At 40.9% G+C, this 12,261-nt stretch overlaps 1 protein-coding gene across 2 annotated transcripts in view; it reads left to right on the top strand.

The window, feature by feature from the left end:
- Positions 1-12,261, top strand: part of tmod1 (tropomodulin 1) — a 259,845-nt gene that overhangs the window by 91,118 nt on the left and 156,466 nt on the right. For both annotated transcript variants that reach the window (XM_084318115.1, XM_084318114.1), the window contains exon 2: positions 9,371-9,468. The gene's annotated coding sequence lies outside the window, so the exon portion shown is untranslated. The remainder of the gene's footprint in view (positions 1-9,370; positions 9,469-12,261) is intronic.

Below are 12,261 nucleotides of genomic sequence, written 5' to 3'. Positions count from 1 at the left end.
CTATGTTTTCTTCTAATTTTCTCCAGGATACTAATGCTTGGGGATCAAACCATGTTGTCAATGGTCTTAAAGTGTACGCCTTAAAATAGTGGAAAAAATCTGGAAATGCCATGCCACCGTCTGCTTTATTTCTCTGTGCGGTGGATCTTTTTATACGTGGTGGTTTGTTATTCCAAATAAATTTGTATGTGGAGGAGTGTAATTTTTTCCAGTAACCCTCTGGAGGGGGTAACGGTAGCATTGAGCTGAAGAAGTTGATTCTAGGTAGTACGTCCATCTTAACTATTGATATCCGTGCCTGTACTGAGTTTTTAAGTTTTGCCCACCTATCAAGGTCGTCTTTGATTTTGTTTTGGATTTTTGTGTAATTGTGCTTCACCGTTTGTCTTATGGTGGGGAATATTTCCACTCCCAAACATCTAAAGTGTTTTACCATAGGTATCTCTCCTGGGAGGGTTATATCTTTTTTATCCCATTATCTTTATCAATTTATCTTGAATCCCGATAAATCTCCAAAGTTCTCAATCAACTTGAGCAGATGAGGCAGTGTGGTGTTGGGGTTTTGCATGAACAGTATTACGTTGTCCGCATATAAACTAATTTTATGTTGTGTGCCCTTGATTACGATTGGTTCTATGGATTGGGATTGTCTTATATATTGTGCTAAAGGCTCTAATGATAGATCGAATAGTCCGGGACTAAGAGGGCAACCCTGTCTAGCTGTGCGTGATACCGGAAAGATTCCGGAGGTGATTATACCTGTTGTAATCATGGCCGATGGGTCTTTGTATACTACTTTAATCATATCAATGAAACCTTTACCTAACCCCATCTTCTCTAGTACTGCCCATAGATACGACCATTCCAGCCTGTCAAAAGCTTTCATTGCATCCAGGGACAGCATCGCCTTAGGTATGGTGTCGTCCTTGTCGGCATCTAGTACATGCAGTAATCGTCTTATGTTATCAGTGATCAGGCGGCCTCTTATGAAGCCAGTTTGGTCCGGATGAACTAAAGACGTCATATGCTTTTGTAATCTGATGGCTAATACCTTAGAGTACAGTTTGATATCGGTTCCGAGGAGGCTTAAGGGTCTGTAACTACCGCACTCGGTGGGGTCTTTGTCTTTTTTGAGAAGGACTGTTATGAGTGCAATATTGTCGTTCTTATGGAAGTTCCCCTCCTTGACTGAGTATAAGATCATATTTAGTAATAAGGGTCCAATTATGTCCCAACAAGAGAGGTACATTTCTGGTGGGATACCGTCTCTTCCAGGAGCCTTACCACTTTGCATTTCGGATATGGCCTTCTTGAGTTCCTCTAGTGTGATCGGTGTTTCTAACTGTTTAGCGTCATCTTCTTTAGGGAGAATAATTTGATTAAGATATGTGTCCATTTTGTTTTGATCGAAGGTCGTTTCTGATTTATATAAGTTGGAGTAGAATTCTTTGAATGTCACTTTATTTTTTCAGGGTCTGTAACAAGTACTTGTTGTGCTCTAATGGTAGTTATATCTGCAAATTTTGCATTAATTCTTAATCGCATGGCTAATAGGTGACTAGGTTTAGAACCTTGGGAGTACTGCTGTTGTCTTGTGCTACGTATTTGTATTTCCGATTGTTGTCTGTATATGGCATTGATCTCTTTTTTTAGTGCATTAACTTGATTTTATTGTAAAGAATTAAATAACGTTGAGTAAAGCGTTTCCAGTTCAGCCAGTTTTGTGCATCGATTCTTGCGCATTTTGGAGGAAAAGCTATCAGTGAAATCCTTGATTGTTCCCTTTACCGACATCCATATTATTCTGGGGTCCTGCACCGAGTTTGCATTCTCTTGTAGGAATACTGTAAGAGCTTCTTTGAGTTGTGTAATGAATTCCTTGTTATTAAGCAGCATCGAGTTAAATCGCCATCTTGGGGCTCGGGAAGATAGTATACCAAATGTTCCTTTTAGGAGTAAATCTGAAAAACAGTGATCTGATAGTGCATTGGGTATCATTTCCACTTCATAGTTATCAAATAGTCTCGGGGACTTTCGGGTCGTGGGGTTAAGTGATCGCCATAAGTCATTTACACCTGTAATCTTCGACCAATCCTTTAATGCATTAGATGAATTATTTTGTTCGCTGGAAAAGGCGAGGTAAGATTTGTCCATCCTTGGATTCCAAATGGCATTAAAATCCGCACCTATTATAAATGAGTAATCGGGAAGGTCTAACATTGCTTTGGTTAGTGTAGTGAAGAAACCCACTTCCTACAAATTTGGGGCGTATACCGCTACCAACGCTATTTTCCTGTTCTTGTGTACAATCTTAGCTATAGTTATCCGACCATCTACATCAGACCATACTCCCTTTAATTCAATATTCAACTTCCGTCTAACGACTATGGCTACACCCCGAGTTCTCGTACCAAAAGAAGAGTGACTAATGCTATGATATGTGTTGTCCGCTAACGTATCTTTGTCTTTCTCTAGAATGTGCGTTTCGCTTAGCAGAGCCACGTCCACCTGTTCTTTTTTCATCAGTGTGAGCACGCTTTTGCGTTTGTGTTGGTTATTTATTCCCCCAGTGTTCCAGATCATTATATTCAAACTAGCCATAATCTATACATGTTGTTGTGTAGTTGTTGGTAATGCTTCTGGAGTGCGAGGCTACAATAGATATACATCCAACTAGTGAGGTCCCGTTGAGAGCCGAGCTTAAAAACATACATATATACAAATAAAAATCCCCTTTCCCCCCCTCCCACCGAGAGTCATACAGGATTGTGTCCCATAGACACATCCTACACGTATGACTCCCTCCCTTAGGCCACCGGATTACCCAAATGGAGCTTTGTAATCCTACTCTTCCTATGCTAATTGCCATAGGATCTAAAACTTTCATTCTAATTCAATAGAATGTCGCTTTTGGTCTTGCGCCTTCCCATTAATGTACTAACAATAGTGTGAAAAATGAAAAATATACCTTCGTTGATATATTCATTTGAACCTTCTACTAACTTATGTAGGAAACATCAGAAAAAAGGAAAAGAGTGGAGATAAATACTAACACCTTAAAATGAAAAAAAATAACAATGAAAGATAAAAATAAAAAAAGGAGTGAGAACTAAAATAAAACTCATCAGAGAAAAACAGAGAAAATAAAATTGAGTAAAGAGAAAAAAGAGAAAAACAGAGACTTTTAGAGCTACATTGTGCAAATCTCTAAATCAGTGGAGTAATTATTTAAAATATTCGAATAATCGTGTCGTGCTTATACATTTAGATGTGGCTAATATCTTTTTTTTTTTTTTTTTTTAAGCCTTATTAAAGCCTAATTAAACTTCAGTTCTTAGATCATATGCTTATTCGCACCGGATGTTAATGTTAAATTTACAGGCCTTCGTTGAAGGGGTGCATTATATTCTAGAAGGTTGTAGAATACCCTGGTAAATATGTAAACACTGCTGTTATGTTCCAGAATGATCTTCCTACCCAGGGGTCATGACCTACTAGTATTTTCCGGGATATTCCTTTGTGTCCCTGAGCAGTCGAGAGAGGAGCCCAGAATGTTCCAGAATGTTCATAATGTCAATGTTGGATTATTGTCTCCACAGAGACCAGAATACTGTAAATATAATGCCTTACGAGCCATATTAAACATCTTGTGCCTTATTGTTGTCAGCGTGCATATCATCTGTTACTTTTGTTGAGCTGTGGTAAAGTCATTCTAATAAAATTACTAAAATACAAAGAGAAAGAGAGAGATGAATAGGCTTATCTGTTCTGAGCCAGTGTTGCGTCCTGCCCGGGGGGACCAGATCCATGTTGCTTCATGTAATCTTCGGCGGCTTTAGGCGTGCGTATTCCCTGCCTAATATCGTCTTTTCCCAAGATCGATAATAGTGCCGGGTAGTTAAGGATTGGCCTGAGACTACTCTTAAACATTCTCTGCATCACATCCTTGTAGGGGAAACGCTGAGCGATGGCCTCCTTGCATAGATCTTCGTAGATAGATATTGAATTTTCACCATATTTCAGTTTCCCCCTTTGATTGCGCGCTCCTCTAATGATGGCGTCTCTTATTACCGTCTTGCGCAGGGTAACAATGATAACTCTCGGACCGTTAACTCTTTGGCCTCGTGTACCGACTCTGTAACATTGGTCCACTGTCGGCGCTGTGGGAAGGGTGTTATTACCTAAAATATCTACTAACACTGTTGGAAAGCTGTCGTCTGTGCAATTGACTGATTCATCCAGTCCCACAATGCGGATATTATTTCGCCTGTAGTAACGTTGGGTCTCGAGCTGCCTCTCCCTTGCTTCCTCTTCGACTTCTTGTATTTTCTTCCGACACTCTTCTTCCACCTGTTTTATCTCCTTCGATAACTCTGTTAATCCATCGTTGACGTTCTTCTCGTTCTCTTGGACCATCTGTGTAATTTCTATCACCGTATTCTCCACTGCCGTGATTCGCCCGGCCTGTGCAGCGGCTGCTTCCATAACCTCTTCGAATTTAGCATCGACGTGTGCTTTGAATTCATCTTTGAGTTCCTCGATGTGTAATTTGAAAGCGACCATCTGTTCCTTCATCAGGATAGTCAGAGAGTTGAAGTCTGGTTGTGAAATTGCACTGCTTGTGTCAGTTGATGTTGTGGGTGCAATGATGGACCCGATGGGTTTGTTGGAGATTATCTTCTCAAATTCCCCTGCTTTATCTCTTACGGTATTTTTACACGTTGTTACCGTTGTGTTGTCAACTGCTGTCTCCCTCTCGGGGCCAGTCGTCGTTGGTCCCGGTATATTCTCCACTATAGTCCCCCCATCGGGGCTAGTCAACAACGGTACCGCCGCTGCCTCGCCTGTTGTATTTTTTGACCGTGTCAAAATCGCCGCCGTTGGAGTATCTGTGCCGAATCTCTTTCCACCCTTTTTCTTATCCTTAATATCCATGTTGAGTCTTTATGTCTTTTGATATAGTTAGTAGAAGGTCTTATCAATACATACAATGTGGTTTCATCTCTTTTGGTATTGTTCAAATAAGGTTTTTAAACGAAATTAACGTTGACGGGAGCGGAGCTGTAACCAAACGCGTATCGCTTCACATTGCGTTCAAACCGGAAGTCCACGGCTGGGATTTTGTGATGTGGTTGTCCTTCACTGCTAAATCATATTCGACTTTATGGTGACATTGTGGTTGTAGAGGTTGGTCGTGTTACCTTGCGTTGCTGCGATGGTGCCAAAGCATTGCTTGCAAAGTAGGACTCCTCCTTGTACATCATCGTCGGGTTTAATTAAACCCGAAAAAGTTCCATACACTGGAATGTGCTCCTTTTTTCGGTATAAGAACAGTAGTGGATACATCACTCTCCCTCACCACCGGGATTTTCTTCAGTGTCGCTAATTTCTTTCTTTTTTCTTTAGCTTGAAAATGTTTTGTCTTGCTCGTTCGACACGTGCCGTGTTATGTGTGAGCTCAGCTGTTTACTCAGCTGAGTAGCCTGGGGGAGATGCATTGTGGGGAGGGCAGCGGCAGTGAGCGCTGTGTGAGTGAGGAAGAGAGGATAATAGGAGCAAGTGTTTTTAATGCAATTGATCTCCATTGTGACGCAAATGCAAATACATCAGAATCGCCGTCAGAAATGAGATCGCATAGGTCTATGAATCGAGATCACGGTCTTTTTACGATTAATCACACAGCCCTAGAATACTGTTTTGCATTTGTTTTATAATTTCTTTATACCGAACACTCATTACATGAACCGTCACTTTAAGAGAGTTCACTGTCAAGAGCTTTGCCTTCCGGTTCACTTGGATATCGCACTGTCTAGAGTTTAACTTTCCGGTTTGGATTCAGTCCGCGCAAAACTGAAAGGTACGTTGTCTGTTTAAGTGCAGCACTTTATGTATTATTATGTTGTATATATATTCCGAATAAGACTTGAATGTTAACAAATGATTAATGTTAACTCGATATTGTTGTTACGAATGGTATGGTTAGTTTCGAGGCACAATTGGATGTTTTAGCCGGTGAATTTCGCGGTTGGTTACAGATTAGTCAATTCACTGTTCTTTGTCGACAGACTTGGACTCTTGTCAGGAATTGTACAGGAATTGTACAGTTCCTTTTGTGGTATCTTAACTAAGGCTGTTCCCGAAGCCTGTTTTTGGGATTCGAACTTCGTCAGGGTTTTTCCGAACGAACGTTCGAATCTTCGGTTTTAATAAAATAAAATTTAAATTAAAAAAATATATAAAAAGGATACTTTTTTTTAAACTTATTTTTTCTATAAATATCCTCAAACTAAATCCTCAATTTGAATAAAGTGATTAATCTAATTAAATTTGTCTTTTTTTTAATTAAATCAACTTTCCAGACCCAGACCCAGCCCAGGGAGAAGCCCCAGCCCAATTAAATCAACTTTCTTTAATGAATATAACTATATCAGTTTCTTTTAATACTATAATATTAGTGTAGCCTAATCTTTATCTGCAACTGTGAAGAAAAACCCCATTGGTTTAAACAGAATTAATAAAAAAAAAAACTGAGGAGGAGGAGCCCTTGCAATAATCTTTTTTAAAGGTGTATCCACACCAAACTATTCCAGTTCAAAAGGTAGACGATACTGCCATCTGGTGAGATTCGATTGTCATTGCAATTCTAACGTAGGCAGATGAGCCAGGGAGACCTAGAGGGCTCCGGCTGGCCGTATAGAACGGGGATCAAAGGAAAAAGATCAAAGGATCAAAACCAGAGTATACTCAGGTTTTGGCACTCAACGCATGGCGGCGAAACCCCGACTATACTCTGGTATGGCGCCCAATGAGTTAATGGAACGCACCAACTTTTGGGGAAGTTAGCTTATTTGTCATCTACCCAGGAGTTAGACAAGCAGATACATACCATTTTCTTCTCTGTATGCATTAGGCTTAGGGAACAGCCACACCGTTAGCCTAGCTTAGCGTCATTCACTGGAAGTAGGTGTGCCAGTGTAGACTATTTCCCAACAGTCACGAAATACACTCTTTCCTGTGAACATGTTGTGACCTGTGTATTTACCACATGGAGAAAGAAAAATAATTTACATTTAAATTTTTTAAGCAGTTTTTTAAGCAGATATACTCTATATATTGATAGATTTCGGTCATAATCAGCCAGTATCACCTCGTCACCTGTGTTCGTGAAGTTTCTGCGTTGTGTTTATCTCTTACTCCGAAGTCGACCTTCTCATACTGGCTGTACAACTGTTTCATCCCCGTTAATGCCATCCAACTCAAAAAGATAATTAACGAGATACGGGAAGCAGGATACCTCTCCTCGTGTTGATGTTTATTCTCATAAACATACTCTGCACAAGATGGAAACACAGTTCTGTAATGTCCTTGAACAGTCTTTGAAGAAAAACTAAATTCATTATTCTCCACCGTCTCTTCTCTCATTAGTCCAATGGTTCTGAGGCCTCGTTGTAGCCAACAACCATTCCATAACGTCTCCCCCTAGCAACGGGCCCGCCCCCTCTTCTCGTTACATAGAACGATGGGCTCCGAGGTTGGCAGGTTGTTAACAAAAACAATGATATGCACTAGTGGGGTGTGTTTGGTCAGAGCTACGGGGAGAGTTTGACATAGATAGAAACGGACGTTTAGTGTGTTAAAGGTGACCAGCCGTTGCCATGGTAGCGTGTCACGTAGTAACGAGAAGAGGGGGCGGGGCCCGTTGCTAGGGGGAGACGTTATGAGATGTGAGTTCCTTCCGGGGTAAGTTAGATTAAGGCACAACGTGGAATCGAGCAGACGCGCTGATCAGAGACTTTGAAATCCCTCCTCACCCTCGCTGGGTGGGGGAGGGGAAGTGCCACATCATCGCTAGCTTCGGCTAACAGGGAATGGTTGTTGGCTACGACGAGGCCTCAGAACCATTGGACTAATGAGAGAAGAGACGGTGGAGAATAATGAATTTAGTTTTTCTTCAAAGACTGTTCAAGGACATTACAGAACTGTGTTTCCATCTTGTGCAGAGTATGTTTATGAGAATAAACATCAACACTAGGGATGTCCCGATTGCCTTTTTTTGCTTCCGATCCGATCCTGATCATGTGATTTTAAATATCTATCGATCCGATCGTTTCCGATCCGATCTTTCACATTAGTAATAAATTTTGACGCATTTTTGTCAGAAACTGGCAGAGCGAGACAAGCCCATCTGTTGCCTATAGTCCGGGGGCGCGAGCGCGGAGGCGTTTGTTATTACATTCACCCTGAGAAATGTGCTTCTGCTTCATATGAGAAATATTAAAAGTTTCAATATATGTTTGCACATTAGTATACATTCAGTGTTCGACTTACGTAATGGTCCATTCTGGTCTGAAACGCCGACGATAATCCTCAGTCACGTAACGTTATCCTCCAGGTGAAAAGTTTGTCTGAAAACTTCGCCTCCAGCCTGTCCTTGCAAACATTGCAACTGGCTTGACTTTCTATTTTAAAATGCTTAGTTCCAAACCTCTGACATTAAGTCTAGCTGCTCAAGTCAGTGGATATTAACCGTGTTTCGGGAGCGACGTGTTGTACTGTTGTTGTGATGTGGAGCGTGTAGCGTGTAGCGCGTAGCGTCTAAATTAAAGGGGTGTTTGTTGCAACGGTGAAAATTAAAGGGGAATGTGATTGTTGTGGACAATTATTCTGCTCTGTGTGACAATAAATACATTAAAGATGATATATTATATGTAATTTAAAACCAAAACTAAGGCCTCCGTATGAGTTTAAGACGTGGACATGGTCATGTTTGTTGAATAAAATTTTTCTTTTTTTGACTGCCGATTTTTATTATTATGTTTTCCCGATCCCCGATCCTCTGAAAAGCACGTGATCGACGCCGATTCCGATCACGTGATCGGATCGGGACATCCCTAATCAACACCAGGAGAGGTATCCTGCTTCCCGTGTCTCGTTAATTATCTTTGAGTCGGATGGCATTAACAGGGATGAAACAGTTGTACAGCCAGTATGAGAAGGTCGACTTCGGAGTAAGAGATAAACACAACGCAGAAACTTCACGAACACAGGTGACGAGGTGATACTGGCAGAACCACTGCTGCCTGGGCGAAGTGATTTCATGCATCACCTCAAAACTTCCTTTAAGTTAAGTGGCAAATTAATTATTCATGTACAGTACACCAAAAGGCACCCTACAGCAATATTGACCCATATAGTCAAAGAGGAAAACTGAGTCACTGTCTTGGAAAGCGTATACAACAGGAGAAAAAGTAGGAGGGGAAACATTTCTGGATATTCTATTTTCAGGACCTAACCATAGCTGTCCCTTATCTGCTCCAATCTAGAGTGCTATTAATCCCTCTTCAACCTGTCATTCTCTTTCCTTCCACAGGTCTCTCTCTCTCTCTCTCTCTCTCTCTCTTTCCCAGGGGTTCTCCAAGCACTTGGCTGGTTTCGCTTTGTTAGTCCCGTGGGGAGAGGGTTCTCGAGGTGAGTAGAGCCCTGCAGCCTACTGCTCTGTCACTGTCTCTGCAGTTGGTTTCAACCCTTAAAAAGGGAGGTTAGGAAAGAGAAATACATGGTAATTGTACCTTTGACATTCAACCGATACAGCAGCACGCTCTGCTTTAAGCTCCAATCTCTCCAAATCACTCTCAGCTCCATCATATACAGTAATAGCATTCTGTCATCCAAGTCATATCTTTATTCATTGCTGGTTCTGTCCACAGGTTTCTCTCATTACCGGGGGGCTTTCCAGGCTAATTTACTCTGTTATTGTTCCTGTGGGGAGGGGGTCCTGGAGGTGAATGTGGTCAGAGAACCTGTTCCTGTGGGGAGGGGGTCCCGGAGGTGAATGTGTGGTCAGAGAACCTGTTCCTGTGGGGAGGGGGTCCGGGAGGTGAATGTGTGGTCATAGAACCTGTTCCTGTGGGGAGGGGGTCCGGGAGGTGAATGTGTGGTCATAGAACCATTTCAGAGCCTCACAAAACACGTAATGGCACAGTAAAACAACTAAAAAACAATTGACCCAAAAGTCCAGAAGTCAAACGGAGCTTAATAAATTACTCCCAATCGGAATTAAGATTTGGATAGGCTATATTTCAAAATCAAAGTGATTATTATGAAAAAATAGAGCAATCTATATAACTATAAATGATAACATGCTCAAATATATATATATATATATATACAGTATATATGTGTGTTTTTTTTATAAGCAAAGCAAACTGATTTGCGCATAGACACTGTTCTGTTTGTAAACAATGATGACGTTTTGGTTCTAGAAGTCTCCAGGGACAGTCTGGGTGAAACCATGGGATGTCCGACTACCTGTACATGTGTTCGGTTACTTTCGCTTTGTCAAATGCTTTCATCGAGAATGTCCCTGGAGTTTAACCAGGTATGCAGGAGCATAAAACACCAAAAAACACCAAACGTCAATCCAAATCCCTTGTGGTGTGAATGTGATACATCATCCAAAAGTACTCAGCCTCTACTGTTTTTAAACTGTGAAAGAACACAACACTCCAACTTACCACCTTTAGATAATAAAGTACTCAGCCTCTACTGTTTTTAAACTATGAATGAACATAACACTCTAACTTACCATATTTAGATAATAAAGTATTCAGCCTCTACTTTTTTTAAACTATAAATGAACATAACACTCTAACTTACCATCTTTAGATAATAAAGTACTCAGCCCAGGGTTCGAAATTAACGGGGGCTTGGGGCATAATGCCCTTGAAAATGGACAAAATGCCCTCGAAAATCAGTTAAGGGGGGCACTTAATGCCCCCGACAGTTTACTAATTATATATATATATTTATCCGGTAATGGAGCGTCTGTGTATCGTACGGTTCAGATGACGCGCAAATAAAAAAATTCATTTTTTTTTCACGCTAAAATGTCCGTGGGGACCCGCGCCAACCCATAGATAGTTCCAACTCACCGAATTACGTAATCCACCACAGTTGCACTCAATATTTAAATAATGTTAGTCTAAATAAATGTAGACAGAAACATAATAATTTCAAGCAGAAAACGAATCTTTCCATTAAGAACTGACAATCAGGGAATTTAAACATGGTTGACATTGTTTTTGGTGTGTTTATATTAAAGAAAGGAAAGTCTAGTGCTGGCTGAGCATATTGTTTGTTTGCACTAAGTTAATACTTTGACAATATATTTTTCAGTCAGTTCGGTCTTTGTGTGCCAAACATTATTTAAGGCTGTAAACACTGTAAACCTTTTATTTTATTTTTAATAAATGAGAAGCATGTTTAGATTTGAGTGTTAAATTTTTTTTTAATAAAAATGTATGTATATCGAACTGAAAACCGTGACCCCAAAATCGTGATACGAACCAAACCGTCCATTTTGTGAACCGTCCCACCCCTACCGTTTATCATAAAAATTCAGTGCCCCCGAAATACAAAAAAAAATACCCGAAAATCAATTAAGGGGGGCAAAAAAAGCCCTTGAAAAAAAATGTTTATTTCTAACCCTGACTCAGCCTCTACGGTTTTCAAACTATAAATGAACTAGGGCTGACCTCGACCTGACTTTTCTTTTTATCATTCCATTTGGGCTGTGGGCGGTGCTGGGGGGTTAACTCGCCATGCGTTGAGTGCCAGACCCAAGATTTCTCGGGTTTTGGTCGTTTTTTCTTTTATTCGATTTTTTTATTCATTATATCTTCACGGACCTCGTGTTACCATAGGAAATCATTCTGAAATCCCAAAAGCGCAATACCGGCCACATCCTGCTAGGTGGCAGTATCGCCCACCCTTTGAAACCTTTTTTCACACTAGGTGTTACATCCAATTCCCTCCGGGCGCAGTATTTTGCTTCAGGCAAGTCTAGCGGTTCACCTGATCACATTGAAACACGTCCAATGCCCCTCGATAGGTGTTGTGCCGGATTATGTCGGGGACCCAATGGACACCAATACTGGAAATCGGGATCAGACAATTGGAATATTCTTTTTGGGATACCTCCTAGTAAAGGTAAGGACTATATGACATCAATTCCACCTTGATCCTACAATGATTTCATATCGATCCGGCCGATCAACGCATGTAGTATTTAAAACGAATGCCGTTACTGGCGATCAAAGCATTAAAAAAACGCCCCCCCCCCCCCCTTCCATGCATTCATGATGAAACATAATACCTATTATATACCTTTGAATTGGAAATAGTAGCGTGTACAGGCGAGCAACGCCAACGCTTTTAGCAAAATGCACGTATTGCTCCATAGCACCGTTTTCAGGAATTAGC

This window comes from Notolepis coatsorum (genome assembly GCF_963971535.1).
Source record: "Notolepis coatsorum genome assembly, chromosome: 7".
NCBI lineage: Eukaryota > Metazoa > Chordata > Actinopteri > Aulopiformes > Paralepididae > Notolepis > Notolepis coatsorum.
The sequence above is the reverse complement of the archived record's forward strand: the minus strand, read 5'-3'. Positions and strand labels throughout refer to the sequence as shown.